The 16,543-nt window shown below is 42.5% G+C and overlaps 4 long non-coding RNA genes across 4 annotated transcripts; all 4 read right to left on the reverse strand.

The window, feature by feature from the left end:
- Nucleotides 1-1,940: 1,940 nt before the first annotated feature.
- LOC118241173 lies at nt 1,941-2,756 on the reverse strand. The gene is made up of 4 exons (XR_004775881.1): nt 2,660-2,756; nt 2,491-2,568; nt 2,239-2,350; nt 1,941-2,112 (listed from the first exon to the last, which is right to left on the reverse strand). It is a non-coding gene; the product is annotated as an uncharacterized LOC118241173 (long non-coding RNA).
- A 3,535-nt stretch (nt 2,757-6,291) lies between these two features.
- On the reverse strand, nt 6,292-7,107 carry LOC118241174. The gene is made up of 4 exons (XR_004775882.1): nt 7,011-7,107; nt 6,842-6,919; nt 6,590-6,701; nt 6,292-6,463 (listed from the first exon to the last, which is right to left on the reverse strand). It is a non-coding gene; the product is annotated as an uncharacterized LOC118241174 (long non-coding RNA).
- A 3,536-nt stretch (nt 7,108-10,643) lies between these two features.
- LOC118241175 lies at nt 10,644-11,459 on the reverse strand. The gene is made up of 4 exons (XR_004775883.1): nt 11,363-11,459; nt 11,194-11,271; nt 10,942-11,053; nt 10,644-10,815 (listed from the first exon to the last, which is right to left on the reverse strand). It is a non-coding gene; the product is annotated as an uncharacterized LOC118241175 (long non-coding RNA).
- Nucleotides 11,460-14,995: 3,536 nt separating this feature from the next.
- Nucleotides 14,996-15,811, reverse strand: LOC118241176. Its single transcript, XR_004775884.1, has 4 exons — nt 15,715-15,811; nt 15,546-15,623; nt 15,294-15,405; nt 14,996-15,167 (listed from the first exon to the last, which is right to left on the reverse strand). It is a non-coding gene; the product is annotated as an uncharacterized LOC118241176 (long non-coding RNA).
- Between the last annotated feature and the right edge of the window lie 732 nt (nt 15,812-16,543).

Here is a 16,543-nt window from a genome sequence, read left to right on the forward strand (position 1 = left end):
AATGTGAGTCCAGGGGCGATGTGGCGGGGACTGTAGCTTTCCAGCAGGGATAGTGCGATGGGTGCGTGACTGGGCACAGACTACACAAGACATCATGTAAAGCACGCATATCGTGAGGAAGGGATGGCCACCAAAAGTTACGTGGTGCGAGTGATACCCAGATGTCCGTTACATAAGGTCGTATGAGCCCATTCTAGTCATGTTCCTCTGTGGGAAGCTGAAATGTATTGTGTTTCTGGGGGGCATTCCTCTGGGCTAGGGTCATCCTTCAGAGCATTCTCCAGGTCATCTTGGAAGCGTCAACGTATGGGAGCTAGGAAGCAGCTATTAGGCAGGATGGTCTCTGGATTCGGGTTGGTCTCTCTCTTGTCATAGATCTGTGACAAGGCATCTACCTTTTGATTCTTGGAACCGGGTCTGTAAGACACAGTGAAGTTAAACCGGGAGACCACCTAGCTTGTCTTGGATTGAGTCATCGAGCTGACCGTAGGTACTCTAGGTTTCGATGGTCTGTGTATACCAAGAAGGGGTGTTCAGCCCCTTCTGACCAGTGTCTCCATTGCTCTAGGGCAAGTTTGACTGCGAGAATGGCAGCCCTTGGCTATCACCAGATCAAGTTTAAAAAGATTCTACTGCCTCAGTTTTTAATAAATTATATTGAAGTCCTTGTTTTTGGTAGTTGGTGATATTAGGGGTAAGGTTAAATTTGTTCAGCCTCTTCATGAAGTAGATCCTTCACATATTTATTTTGTGTTAGCACCAAGCCAATATCTCCATTTATTCATCCAGCCCAATCATGTCTCTATTCTGTCTTGCACAGATGGAGATTATTTTGCCACCATCAGTAGAGTTCCTTTGATTTATGCATAAAGTCTTGGACATCATCTCACACACTACAATCCAGATCGCTTTCTTTCTCATTCGTGGTCTAGGTAGGTTTTTTTCCTCTGTCGAATGATCGCGTCAATTTGTCTGGGAATGTAGCCCATGGATCATAAAGGTATCCATCCATTCTGTATGAGGGTTTTGGCAGCTGTTGGACGAGGTTGAGAATTAACTTGTAGGTGAAAGTGACTGCAAGAATGCAGGTGGTCCTGGGGAGGCATCAACAGAAGTGCTACTGGTTTCAGGAGCCTAGGCTGCAAATAAAATAAATAATTTTCTGTGTAAGAATACAATGTGAATGCTTTTATATTTTAGCTTTCTCTTGAATGCAGCCTACTATCTCAGCTCCCACGCAGCCAGGACTTTGCAGGCTTGAACTGAAAATCATATGTCACCAGCCCAAGGGAATGGAAGGTCTCTTCTAGAATATCCTTCATCATCTCTGGAAGGTCAGGCAAGACCTCATTGATTGTGGTGTGTAATCATGTTTGCCCCAAGTCAGTCAGTCATTTCTGGAAGATTGTTTGTTGTAGTACAACTAAAAGGGGGGGGGTGAAACAAAACAAAAAAACCTGCCCTTACATTGATCAAGTCAGTGCATATAAACCACCCCATTTGTTTTGAGAGCTTTCTTACATGGAATGTGTGAATTTTGGCATAGTTTCCACTACAGTGGCCAAGAGAATGGGTCCTTTGCCAACACACCAATTCAGTGGAATGACTGTGCCCGTTAACAATGTATGATGGTAACAGAATAAGCTACCAAGTAGTTCATGGTAAGGCATTGCAGCCTTGAACTCTCATTGTGAATACCAGCTCTCCTCTGTGCCAAAAGAAAGCCAGCTTTCTGTACTTCCATTCCAAAATACAGACATATTACACATCCCCCCACTCATTCAAGCTGAATTAACAGTAAATTCACCTGGCTTTTGGTCCATTTAAGTCAAGATTGGCAGGAATGTAGGCTTCATGTAATCAGGAATTTAAATACTGCTTTTAAAAGATCCAGACCACTCCAGGCAAACTTGTCTTTGGGAAAAGAAAGCAAGTTGACCAGTAGTTTGAGAACATTTATTCAGAAACCATTTGCAGGGTAGACTCAATTGCCAGAGCCTGTGACCATGCAGACCCACATGACAATTCAGATGGCATGTACTGGTGGCCTGCAGCAAGTTCACAGCACAGGGCAATAGCTGCAGAGAACGCCATCCCTTAGACTCACACCACCTGAAAGCAGAACATTCCTTGATGAACCATTTCAAATCCTGGAGGATTACATCCACATGAGTGAGTGGTTTGCTACTACACAGGTTCTCCAAAACAGACTGGAGCACTCCAGTGCTTACACTTTACCTTCAAACACCCTTAGTTCCTCCCTTCACCACTACAGAACGTTCAAAAGCTGAATTGCCACCTTCCTCATCCTGGAGCTGTAGTCTGAGCTGGGGCAGGTCACCATGAGCATCTAAACAGACACGACACAGGTAGCTGTAAGATGTAGACATTAACCCTAGCCAAAATAAGTTGCAGATACAACTACAGTGGTCATCCGAGCCCTGGTAATTAAATCCCAAAAAGACACCGTAATGTCAAGAGCACTCAAACCTTCGTGGTCTCTGATCACTCGTGATAGCAACAAGCCAGTTTCACCTCGCTGCTGTCGCTCTGCTGGAGAACTTAATACTACAACATGAGATGGGTGGTCAAGTTGATTATCAGGAGAAGTCATCCACTGAAACACATAAGAAAAAAGGAAACACCAAAATACACTTACCAAGACTAAGGACAGCAATCAGGAGCACAAACACAGAGACTCTTGATGCATCCATTAGAGCCAAACAAAAGTTTAGAGAGACTGATAATAAGGAAGACTAGCTATTTCCTTGAATCGAACCGGGCTTTAAATAGCTGAACACAATCCGAGACGAGGTGCCCATCTCACCTGGCCTTCATTAACAATAATGTTAATTTAACAATAGTGTTCAGTTATTGTGTCCGCCAAACAGCGAATCTGCTGTTACGAGCTTGTTCGATGTGACGAATTCTAACGGGGGACAATGTGTAGACATAATACCTTTATGAATTGTTCGTCCTCGATTGCTTTCCTTATGTCGTAGTGCTCCTCCCCTCTGGGAAATGAACGCCAGATTGAAGGAGCGATAAAACGCGATGCCTTAGCACACGGTTGTCACTTTGAAATGACCACTTGTTTATGAAGCGAGGCGCTGATGTAACGATTCCATGGCAGTTTTGTTCAACATAGTTGTTTAACATGTGTTATCAGTTAAAGTGTTGCTGAACACTTTACTAACATGCCGTCAGTGAAAAAAAAACGTTGCTTTAAGATAAACGAAGCAACAGTTCAACCGACAATTCAAAACTGCGGCTGCATTAATGTTATTCCTGAGCGCCATAGTAGGGCTGGAATGAGAGCTTTTGTGATTCTAGGCTATGAAACATTTCCCTGTTAAATGAAGATTTTATTTGCGCAATATACAACAATGTATAACGAATATGCCTATGCTAACCGTGAGGCATCAGGAAAATGCACACAATCTAAACAAGACTATAGTTTAGTAAATGATAAATGCTAAAAATAATAGTTGATTGACCACTTCTGAAACGCACGCTGTAGAAAATAAAAAATGTTGTTTTTACGAAGAAAAAACAAAACACAACCTAGAACCTTTGATTTTTGCTGAGATATTCTGACAATACAGTAACCATGTAAACAACTTTACAGAACAATTTATAAATTGTACAGTTTAAAACTAGTGCAATTGACAAAAAAGTGCATTTGGAACCAATAAATCCAATTGCCTTTTTTATGATAAATTAACATGATCACACTGTTAAGAGAATCATTTCAGTAATATTTCTATGCAGGTAGCATATCAAACAGCATTATTTAATTGTCAAATCCTCATTATATGACTCATTTAACTGTTTTTTTTTGTTTGTTTGTTTTTTACATAATGTACTGTCACTTGCTTTTATAATGTACTATTCCTCAACACTACAGGCAGACTAGGAGCATCTTAGATGACCGTGGACGCATTCAAAGGGAGTGAGCCAAGTGGAGGAGTGCGTGAGCGAGTTGCGGGTGTATTCCGCCCATGTGAGGAATTTGTGCCAGTCAGTTTGTGAGGTACACTACTGGTGGAGGAACCTTCCGAGCTCTTGAGTTACCCAGTCGACTGAGGATGGTGACCAGAGGAGAGATTCATAGTTATATTCCTAGTTTACAAAACTGCCTCCAGACTTGATGTAAATTTGGAACCATGATCAGATCTCTTCTGGTAGACCAAATATGCAAAATACTTAAGTGAACATGGCTTCTGCGGTTTCCAAGGCCATAGGCAAGTGAGGAAAAGGAATGAGGCGACATGTTAGACAGCTTGTCCACTACCAGCATTATGACCATGTTTCTCTCAGAGGCAGGTAAGTCTGTGATGAAGTCTGTTGCAATGTGAGTCCAGGGGCGATGTGGCGGGGACTGTAGCTTTCCAGCAGGGAAAGTGCGATGGGTGCGTGACTGGGCACAGACTACACAAGACATCATGTAAAGCACGCATATCGTGAGGAAGGGAGGGCCACCAAAAGTTACGTGGTGCGAGTGATACCCAGATGTCCGTTACATAAGGTCGTATGAGCCCATTCTAGTCATGTTCCTCTGTGGGAAGCTGAAATGTATTGTGTTTCTGGGGGGCATTCCTCTGGGCTAGGGTCATCCTTCAGAGCATTCTCCAGGTCGTCTTGGAAGCGTCAACGTATGGGAGCAAGGAAGCAGCTATTAGGCAGGATGGTCTCTGGATTCGGGTTGGTCTCTCTCTTGTCATAGATCTGTGACAAGGCATCTACCTTTTGATTCTTGGAACCGGGTCTGTAAGACACAGTGAAGTTAAACCGGGAGACCACCTAGCTTGACTTGGATTGAGTCATCGAGCTGACCGTAGGTACTCTAGGTTTCGATGGTCTGTGTATACCAAGAAGGGGTGTTCAGCCCCTTCTGACCAGTGTCTCCATTGCTCTAGGGCAAGTTTGACTGCGAGAATGGCAGCCCTTGGCTATCACCAGATCAAGTTTAAAAAGATTCTACTGCCTCAGTTTTTAATAAATTATATTGAAGTCCTTGTTTTTGGTATTTGGTGATATTAGGGGTAAGGTTAAATTTGTTCAGCCTCTTCATGAAGTAGATCCTTCACATATTTATTTTGTGTTAGCACCAAGCTAATATCTCCATTTATTCATCCAGCCCAATCACGTCTCTATTCTGTCTTGCACAGATGGAGATTATTTTGCCACCATCAGTAGAGTTCCTTTGATTTATGCATAAAGTCTTGGACATCATCTCACAAACTACAATCCAGATCGCTTTCTTTCTCATTCGTGGTCTAGGTAGGTTTTTTTCCTCTGTCAAATGATCGCGTCAATTTGTCTGGGAATGTAGCCCATGGATCATAAAGGTATCCATCCATTCTGTATGAGGGTTTTGGCAGCTGTTGGACGAGGTTGAGAATTAACTTGTAGGTGAAAGTGACTGCAAGAATGCAGGTGGTCCTGGGGAGGCATCAACAGAAGTGCTACTGGTTTCAGGAGCCTAGGCTGCAAATAAAATAAATAATTTTCTGTGTAAGAATACAATGTGAATGCTTTTATATTTTAGCTTTCTCTTGAATGCAGCCTACTATCTCAGCTCCCACACAGCCAGGACTTTGCAGGCTTGAACTGAAAATCATATGTCGCCAGCCCAAGGGAATGGAAGGTCTCTTCTAGAATATCCTTCATCATCTCTGGAAGGTCAGGCAAGACCTCATTGATTGTGGTGTGTAATCATGTTTGCCCCAAGTCAGTCAGTCATTTCTGGAAGATTGTTTGTTGTAGTACAACTAAAAGGGGGGGAGGGAAACAAAACAAAAAAACCTGCCCTTACATTGATCAAGTCAGTGCATATAAACCACCCCATTTGTTTTGAGAGCTTTCTTACATGGAATGTGTGAATTTTGGCATAGTTTCCACTACAGTGGCCAAGATAATGGGTCCTTTGCCAACACACCAATTCAGTGGAATGACTGTGCCCGTTAACAATGTATGATGGTAACCGAATAAGCTACCAAGTAGTTCATGGTATGGCATTGCAGCCTTGAACTCTCATTGTGAATACCAGCTCTGCTCTGTGCCAAAAGAAAGCCAGCTTTCTGTACTTCCATTCCAAAATACAGACATATTACACATCCCCCCACTCATTCAAGCTGAATTAACAGTAAATTCACCTGTCTTTTGGTCCATTTAAGTCAAGATTGGCAGGAATGTAGGCTTCATGTAATCAGGAATTTAAATACTGCTTTTAAAAGATCCAGACCACTCCAGGCAAACTTGTCTTTGGGAAAAGAAAGCAAGTTGACCAGTAGTTTGAGAACATTTATTCAGAAACCATTTGCAGGGTAGACTCAATTGCCAGAGCCTGTGACCATGCAGACCCACATGACAATTCAGATGGCATGTACTGGTGGCCTGCAGCAAGTTCACAGCACAGGGCAATAGCTGCAGAGAACGCCATCCCTTAGACTCACACCACCTGAAAGCAGAACATTCCTTGATGAACCATTTCAAATCCTGGAGGATTACATCCACATGAGTGAGTGGTTTGCTACTACACAGGTTCTCCAAAACAGACTGGAGCACTCCAGTGCTTACACTTTACCTTCAAACACCCTTAGTTCCTCCCTTCACCACTACAGAACGTTCAAAAGCTGAATTGCCACCTTCCTCATCCTGGAGCTGTAGTCTGAGCTGGGGCAGGTCACCATGAGCATCTAAACAGACACGACACAGGTAGCTGTAAGATGTAGACATTAACCCTAGCCAAAATAAGTTGCAGATACAACTACAGTGGTCATCCGAGCCCTGGTAATTAAATCCCAAAAAGACACCGTAATGTCAAGAGCACTCAAACCTTCGTGGTCTCTGATCACTCGTGATAGCAACAAGCCAGTTTCACCTCGCTGCTGTCGCTCTGCTGGAGAACTTAATACTACAACATGAGATGGGTGGTCAAGTTGATTATCAGGAGAAGTCATCCACTGAAACACATAAGAAAAAAGGAAACACCAAAATACACTTACCAAGACTAAGGACAGCAATCAGGAGCACAAACACAGAGACTCTTGATGCATCCATTAGAGCCAAACAAAAGTTTAGAGAGACTGATAATAAGGAAGACTAGCTATTTCCTTGAATCGAACCGGGCTTTAAATAGCTGAACACAATCCGAGACGAGGTGCCCATCTCACCTGGCCTTCATTAACAATAATGTTAATTTAACAATAGTGTTCAGTTATTGTGTCCGCCAAACAGCGAATCTGCTGTTACGAGCTTGTTCGATGTGACGAATTCTAACGGGGGACAATGTGTAGACATAATACCTTTATGAATTGTTCGTCCTCGATTGCTTTCCTTATGTCGTAGTGCTCCTCCCCTCTGGGAAATGAACGCCAGATTGAAGGAGCGATAAAACGCGATGCCTTAGCACACGGTTGTCACTTTGAAATGACCACTTGTTTATGAAGCGAGGCGCTGATGTAACGATTCCATGGCAGTTTTGTTCAACATAGTTGTTTAACATGTGTTATCAGTTAAAGTGTTGCTGAACACTTTACTAACATGCCGTCAGTGAAAAAAAAACGTTGCTTTAAGATAAACGAAGCAACAGTTCAACCGACAATTCAAAACTGCGGCTGCATTAATGTTATTCCTGAGCGCCATAGTAGGGCTGGAATGAGAGCTTTTGTGATTCTAGGCTATGAAACATTTCCCTGTTAAATGAAGATTTTATTTGCGCAATATACAACAATGTATAACGAATATGCCTATGCTAACCGTGAGGCATCAGGAAAATGCACACAATCTAAACAAGACTATAGTTTAGTAAATGATAAATGCTAAAAATAATAGTTGATTGACCACTTCTGAAACGCACGCTGTAGAAAATAAAAAATGTTGTTTTTACGAAGAAAAAACAAAACACAACCTAGAACCTTTGATTTTTGCTGAGATATTCTGACAATACAGTAACCATGTAAACAACTTTACAGAACAATTTATAAATTGTACAGTTTAAAACTAGTGCAATTGACAAAAAAGTGCATTTGGAACCAATAAATCCAATTGCCTTTTTTATGATAAATTAACATGATCACACTGTTAAGAGAATCATTTCAGTAATATTTCTATGCAGGTAGCATATCAAACAGCATTATTTAATTGTCAAATCCTCATTATATGACTCATTTAACTGGTTTTTTTTGTTTGTTTGTTTTTTACATAATGTACTGTCACTTGCTTTTATAATGTACTATTCCTCAACACTACAGGCAGACTAGGAGCATCTTAGATGACCGTGGACGCATTCAAAGGGAGTGAGCCAAGTGGAGGAGTGCGTGAGCGAGTTGCGGGTGTATTCCGCCCATGTGAGGAATTTGTGCCAGTCAGTTTGTGAGGTACACTACTGGTGGAGGAACCTTCCGAGCTCTTGAGTTACCCAGTCGACTGAGGATGGTGACCAGAGGAGAGATTCATAGTTATATTCCTAGTTTACAAAACTGCCTCCAGACTTGATGTAAATTTGGAACCATGATCAGATCTCTTCTGGTAGACCAAATATGCAAAATACATTGAGTGAACATGGCTTCTGCGGTTTCCAAGGCCATAGGCAAGTGAGGAAAAGGAATGAGGCGACATGTTAGACAGCTTGTCCACTACCAGCATTATGACCATGTTTCTCTCAGAGGCAGGTAAGTCTGTGATGAAGTCTGTTGCAATGTGAGTCCAGGGGCGATGTGGCGGGGACTGTAGCTTTCCAGCAGGGATAGTGCGATGGGTGCGTGACTGGGCACAGACTACACAAGACATCATGTAAAGCACGCATATCGTGAGGAAGGGAGGGCCACCAAAAGTTACGTGGTGCGATTGATACCCAGATGTCCGTTACATAAGGTCGTATGAGCCCATTCTAGTCATGTTCCTCTGTGGGAAGCTGAAATGTATTGTGTTTCTGGGGGGCATTCCTCTGGGCTAGGGTCATCCTTCAGAGCATTCTCCAGGTCGTCTTGGAAGCGTCAACGTATGGGAGCAAGGAAGCAGCTATTAGGCAGGATGGTCTCTGGATTCGGGTTGGTCTCTCTCTTGTCATAGATCTGTGACAAGGCATCTACCTTTTGATTCTTGGAACCGGGTCTGTAAGACACAGTGAAGTTAAACCGGGAGACCACCTAGCTTGACTTGGATTGAGTCATCGAGCTGACCGTAGGTACTCTAGGTTTCGATGGTCTGTGTATACCAAGAAGGGGTGTTCAGCCCCTTCTGACCAGTGTCTCCATTGCTCTAGGGCAAGTTTGACTGCGAGAATGGCGGCCCTTGGCTATCACCACATCAAGTTTAAAAAGATTCTACTGCCTCAGTTTTTAATAAATTATATTGAAGTCCTTGTTTTTGGTAGTTGGTGATATTAGGGGTAAGGTTAAATTTGTTCAGCCTCTTCATGAAGTAGATCCTTCACATATTTATTTTGTGTTAGCACCAAGCCAATATCTCCATTTATTCATCCAGCCCAATCACGTCTCTATTCTGTCTTGCACAGATGGAGATTATTTTGCCACCATCAGTAGAGTTCCTTTGATTTATGCATAAAGTCTTGGACATCATCTCACACACTACAATCCAGATCGCTTTCCTTCTCATTCGTGGTCTAGGTAGGTTTTTTTCCTCTGTCAAATGATCGCGTCAATTTGTCTGGGAATGTAGCCCATGGATCATAAAGGTATCCATCCATTCTGTATGAGGGTTTTGGCAGCTGTTGGACGAGGTTGAGAATTAACTTGTAGGTGAAAGTGACTGCAAGAATGCAGGTGGTCCTGGGGAGGCATCAACAGAAGTGCTACTGGTTTCAGGAGCCTAGGCTGCAAATAAAATAAATAATTTTCTGTGTAAGAATACAATGTGAATGCTTTTATATTTTAGCTTTCTCTTGAATGCAGCCTACTATCTCAGCTCCCACACAGCCAGGACTTTGCAGGCTTGAACTGAAAATCATATGTCGCCAGCCCAAGGGAATGGAAGGTCTCTTCTAGAATATCCTTCATCATCTCTGGAAGGTCAGGCAAGACCTCATTGATTGTGGTGTGTAATCATGTTTGCCCCAAGTCAGTCAGTCATTTCTGGAAGATTGTTTGTTGTAGTACAACTAAAAGGGGGGGAGGGAAACAAAACAAAAAAACCTGCCCTTACATTGATCAAGTCAGTGCATATAAACCACCCCATTTGTTTTGAGAGCTTTCTTACATGGAATGTGTGAATTTTGGCATAGTTTCCACTACAGTGGCCAAGAGAATGGGTCCTTTGCCAACACACCAATTCAGTGGAATGACTGTGCCCGTTAACAATGTATGATGGTAACAGAATAAGCTACCAAGTAGTTCATGGTAAGGCATTGCAGCCTTGAACTCTCATTGTGAATACCAGCTCTCCTCTGTGCCAAAAGAAAGCCAGCTTTCTGTACTTCCATTCCAAAATACAGACATATTACACATCCCCCCACTCATTCAAGCTGAATTAACAGTAAATTCACCTGGCTTTTGGTCCATTTAAGTCAAGATTGGCAGGAATGTAGGCTTCATGTAATCAGGAATTTAAATACTGCTTTTAAAAGATCCAGACCACTCCAGGCAAACTTGTCTTTGGGAAAAGAAAGCAAGTTGACCAGTAGTTTGAGAACATTTATTCAGAAACCATTTGCAGGGTAGACTCAATTGCCAGAGCCTGTGACCATGCAGACCCACATGACAATTCAGATGGCATGTACTGGTGGCCTGCAGCAAGTTCACAGCACAGGGCAATAGCTGCAGAGAACGCCATCCCTTAGACTCACACCACCTGAAAGCAGAACATTCCTTGATGAACCATTTCAAATCCTGGAGGATTACATCCACATGAGTGAGTGGTTTGCTACTACACAGGTTCTCCAAAACAGACTGGAGCACTCCAGTGCTTACACTTTACCTTCAAACACCCTTAGTTCCTCCCTTCACCACTACAGAACGTTCAAAAGCTGAATTGCCACCTTCCTCATCCTGGAGCTGTAGTCTGAGCTGGGGCAGGTCACCATGAGCATCTAAACAGACACGACACAGGTAGCTGTAAGATGTAGACATTAACCCTAGCCAAAATAAGTTGCAGATACAACTACAGTGGTCATCCGAGCCCTGGTAATTAAATCCCAAAAAGACACCGTAATGTCAAGAGCACTCAAACCTTCGTGGTCTCTGATCACTCGTGATAGCAACAAGCCAGTTTCACCTCGCTGCTGTCGCTCTGCTGGAGAACTTAATACTACAACATGAGATGGGTGGTCAAGTTGATTATCAGGAGAAGTCATCCACTGAAACACATAAGAAAAAAGGAAACACCAAAATACACTTACCAAGACTAAGGACAGCAATCAGGAGCACAAACACAGAGACTCTTGATGCATCCATTAGAGCCAAACAAAAGTTTAGAGAGACTGATAATAAGGAAGACTAGCTATTTCCTTGAATCGAACCGGGCTTTAAATAGCTGAACACAATCCGAGACGAGGTGCCCATCTCACCTGGCCTTCATTAACAATAATGTTAATTTAACAATAGTGTTCAGTTATTGTGTCCGCCAAACAGCGAATCTGCTGTTACGAGCTTGTTCGATGTGACGAATTCTAACGGGGGACAATGTGTAGACATAATACCTTTATGAATTGTTCGTCCTCGATTGCTTTCCTTATGTCGTAGTGCTCCTCCCCTCTGGGAAATGAACGCCAGATTGAAGGAGCGATAAAACGCGATGCCTTAGCACACGGTTGTCACTTTGAAATGACCACTTGTTTATGAAGCGAGGCGCTGATGTAACGATTCCATGGCAGTTTTGTTCAACATAGTTGTTTAACATGTGTTATCAGTTAAAGTGTTGCTGAACACTTTACTAACATGCCGTCAGTGAAAAAAAAACGTTGCTTTAAGATAAACGAAGCAACAGTTCAACCGACAATTCAAAACTGCGGCTGCATTAATGTTATTCCTGAGCGCCATAGTAGGGCTGGAATGAGAGCTTTTGTGATTCTAGGCTATGAAACATTTCCCTGTTAAATGAAGATTTTATTTGCGCAATATACAACAATGTATAACGAATATGCCTATGCTAACCGTGAGGCATCAGGAAAATGCACACAATCTAAACAAGACTATAGTTTAGTAAATGATAAATGCTAAAAATAATAGTTGATTGACCACTTCTGAAACGCACGCTGTAGAAAATAAAAAATGTTGTTTTTACGAAGAAAAAACAAAACACAACCTAGAACCTGTGATTTTTGCTGAGATATTCTGACAATACAGTAACCATGTAAACAACTTTACAGAACAATTTATAAATTGTACAGTTTAAAACTAGTGCAATTGACAAAAAAGTGCATTTGGAACCAATAAATCCAATTGCCTTTTTTATGATAAATTAACATGATCACACTGTTAAGAGAATCATTTCAGTAATATTTCTATGCAGGTAGCATATCAAACAGCATTATTTAATTGTCAAATCCTCATTATATGACTCATTTAACTGTTTTTTTTTTGTTTGTTTGTTTTTTACATAATGTACTGTCACTTGCTTTTATAATGTACTATTCCTCAACACTACAGGCAGACTAGGAGCATCTTAGATGACCGTGGACGCATTCAAAGGGAGTGAGCCAAGTGGAGGAGTGCGTGAGCGAGTTGCGGGTGTATTCCGCCCATGTGAGGAATTTGTGCCAGTCAGTTTGTGAGGTACACTACTGGTGGAGGAACCTTCCGAGCTCTTGAGTTACCCAGTCGACTGAGGATGGTGACCAGAGGAGAGATTCATAGTTATATTCCTAGTTTACAAAACTGCCTCCAGACTTGATGTAAATTTGGAACCATGATCAGATCTCTTCTGGTAGACCAAATATGCAAAATACTTAAGTGAACATGGCTTCTGCGGTTTCCAAGGCCATAGGCAAGTGAGGAAAAGGAATGAGGCGACATGTTAGACAGCTTGTCCACTACCAGCATTATGACCATGTTTCTCTCAGAGGCAGGTAAGTCTGTGATGAAGTCTGTTGCAATGTGAGTCCAGGGGCGATGTGGCGGGGACTGTAGCTTTCCAGCAGGGATAGTGCGATGGGTGCGTGACTGGGCACAGACTACACAAGACATCATGTAAAGCACGCATATCGTGAGGAAGGGAGGGCCACCAAAAGTTACGTGGTGCGATTGATACCCAGATGTCCGTTACATAAGGTCGTATGAGCCCATTCTAGTCATGTTCCTCTGTGGGAAGCTGAAATGTATTGTGTTTCTGGGGGGCATTCCTCTGGGCTAGGGTCATCCTTCAGAGCATTCTCCAGGTCATCTTGGAAGCGTCAACGTATGGGAGCTAGGAAGCAGCTATTAGGCAGGATGGTCTCTGGATTCGGGTTGGTCTCTCTCTTGTCATAGATCTGTGACAAGGCATCTACCTTTTGATTCTTGGAACCGGGTCTGTAAGACACAGTGAAGTTAAACCGGGAGACCACCTAGCTTGACTTGGATTGAGTCATCGAGCTGACCGTAGGTACTCTAGGTTTCGATGGTCTGTGTATACCAAGAAGGGGTGTTCAGCCCCTTCTGACCAGTGTCTCCATTGCTCTAGGGCAAGTTTGACTGCGAGAATGGCGGCCCTTGGCTATCACCAGATCAAGTTTAAAAAGATTCTACTGCATCAGTTTTTAATAAATTATATTGAAGTCCTTGTTTTTGGTATTTGGTGATATTAGGGGTAAGGTTAAATTTGTTCAGCCTCTTCATGAAGTAGATCCTTCACATATTTATTTTGTGTTAGCACCAAGCTAATATCTCCATTTATTCATCCAGCCCAATCACGTCTCTATTCTGTCTTGCACAGATGGAGATTATTTTGCCACCATCAGTAGAGTTCCTTTGATTTATGCATAAAGTCTTGGACATCATCTCACACACTACAATCCAGATCGCTTTCTTTCTCATTCGTGGTCTAGGTAGGTTTTTTTCCTCTGTCAAATGATCGCGTCAATTTGTCTGGGAATGTAGCCCATGGATCATAAAGGTATCCATCCATTCTGTATGAGGGTTTTGGCAGCTGTTGGACGAGGTTGAGAATTAACTTGTAGGTGAAAGTGACTGCAAGAATGCAGGTGGTCCTGGGGAGGCATCAACAGAAGTGCTACTGGTTTCAGGAGCCTAGGCTGCAAATAAAATAAATAATTTTCTGTGTAAGAATACAATGTGAATGCTTTTATATTTTAGCTTTCTCTTGAATGCAGCCTACTATCTCAGCTCCCACGCAGCCAGGACTTTGCAGGCTTGAACTGAAAATCATATGTCGCCAGCCCAAGGGAATGGAAGGTCTCTTCTAGAATATCCTTCATCATCTCTGGAAGGTCAGGCAAGACCTCATTGATTGTGGTGTGTAATCATGTTTGCCCCAAGTCAGTCAGTCATTTCTGGAAGATTGTTTGTTGTAGTACAACTAAAAGGGGGGGAGGGAAACAAAACAAAAAAACCTGCCCTTACATTGATCAAGTCAGTGCATATAAACCACCCCATTTGTTTTGAGAGCTTTCTTACATGGAATGTGTGAATTTTGGCATAGTTTCCACTACAGTGGCCAAGAGAATGGGTCCTTTGCCAACACACCAATTCAGTGGAATGACTGTGCCCGTTAACAATGTATGATGGTAACAGAATAAGCTACCAAGTAGTTCATGGTAAGGCATTGCAGCCTTGAACTCTCATTGTGAATACCAGCTCTCCTCTGTGCCAAAAGAAAGCCAGCTTTCTGTACTTCCATTCCAAAATACAGACATATTACACATCCCCCCACTCATTCAAGCTGAATTAACAGTAAATTCACCTGTCTTTTGGTCCATTTAAGTCAAGATTGGCAGGAATGTAGGCTTCATGTAATCAGGAATTTAAATACTGCTTTTAAAAGATCCAGACCACTCCAGGCAAACTTGTCTTTGGGAAAAGAAAGCAAGTTGACCAGTAGTTTGAGAACATTTATTCAGAAACCATTTGCAGGGTAGACTCAATTGCCAGAGCCTGTGACCATGCAGACCCACATGACAATTCAGATGGCATGTACTGGTGGCCTGCAGCAAGTTCACAGCACAGGGCAATAGCTGCAGAGAACGCCATCCCTTAGACTCACACCACCTGAAAGCAGAACATTCCTTGATGAACCATTTCAAATCCTGGAGGATTACATCCACATGAGTGAGTGGTTTGCTACTACACAGGTTCTCCAAAACAGACTGGAGCACTCCAGTGCTTACACTTTACCTTCAAACACCCTTAGTTCCTCCCTTCACCACTACAGAACGTTCAAAAGCTGAATTGCCACCTTCCTCATCCTGGAGCTGTAGTCTGAGCTGGGGCAGGTCACCATGAGCATCTAAACAGACACGACACAGGTAGCTGTAAGATGTAGACATTAACCCTAGCCAAAATAAGTTGCAGATACAACTACAGTGGTCATCCGAGCCCTGGTAATTAAATCCCAAAAAGACACCGTAATGTCAAGAGCACTCAAACCTTCGTGGTCTCTGATCACTCGTGATAGCAACAAGCCAGTTTCACCTCGCTGCTGTCGCTCTGCTGGAGAACTTAATACTACAACATGAGATGGGTGGTCAAGTTGATTATCAGGAGAAGTCATCCACTGAAACACATAAGAAAAAAGGAAACACCAAAATACACTTACCAAGACTAAGGACAGCAATCAGGAGCACAAACACAGAGACTCTTGATGCATCCATTAGAGCCAAACAAAAGTTTAGAGAGACTGATAATAAGGAAGACTAGCTATTTCCTTGAATCGAACCGGGCTTTAAATAGCTGAACACAATCCGAGACGAGGTGCCCATCTCACCTGGCCTTCATTAACAATAATGTTAATTTAACAATAGTGTTCAGTTATTGTGTCCGCCAAACAGCGAATCTGCTGTTACGAGCTTGTTCGATGTGACGAATTCTAACGGGGGACAATGTGTAGACATAATACCTTTATGAATTGTTCGTCCTCGATTGCTTTCCTTATGTCGTAGTGCTCCTCCCCTCTGGGAAATGAACGCCAGATTGAAGGAGCGATAAAACGCGATGCCTTAGCACACGGTTGTCACTTTGAAATGACCACTTGTTTATGAAGCGAGGCGCTGATGTAACGATTCCATGGCAGTTTTGTTCAACATAGTTGTTTAACATGTGTTATCAGTTAAAGTGTTGCTGAACACTTTACTAACATGCCGTCAGTGAAAAAAAAACGTTGCTTTAAGATAAACGAAGCAACAGTTCAACCGACAATTCAAAACTGCGGCTGCATTAATGTTATTCCTGAGCGCCATAGTAGGGCTGGAATGAGAGCTTTTGTGATTCTAGGCTATGAAACATTTCCCTGTTAAATGAAGATTTTATTTGCGCAATATACAACAATGTATAACGAATATGCCTATGCTAACCGTGAGGCATCAGGAAAATGCACACAATCTAAACAAGACTATAGTTTAGTAAATGATAAATGCTAAAAATAATAG

This window comes from Electrophorus electricus, chromosome 4 (genome assembly GCF_013358815.1).
Source record: "Electrophorus electricus isolate fEleEle1 chromosome 4, fEleEle1.pri, whole genome shotgun sequence".
Lineage (NCBI taxonomy): Eukaryota > Metazoa > Chordata > Actinopteri > Gymnotiformes > Gymnotidae > Electrophorus > Electrophorus electricus.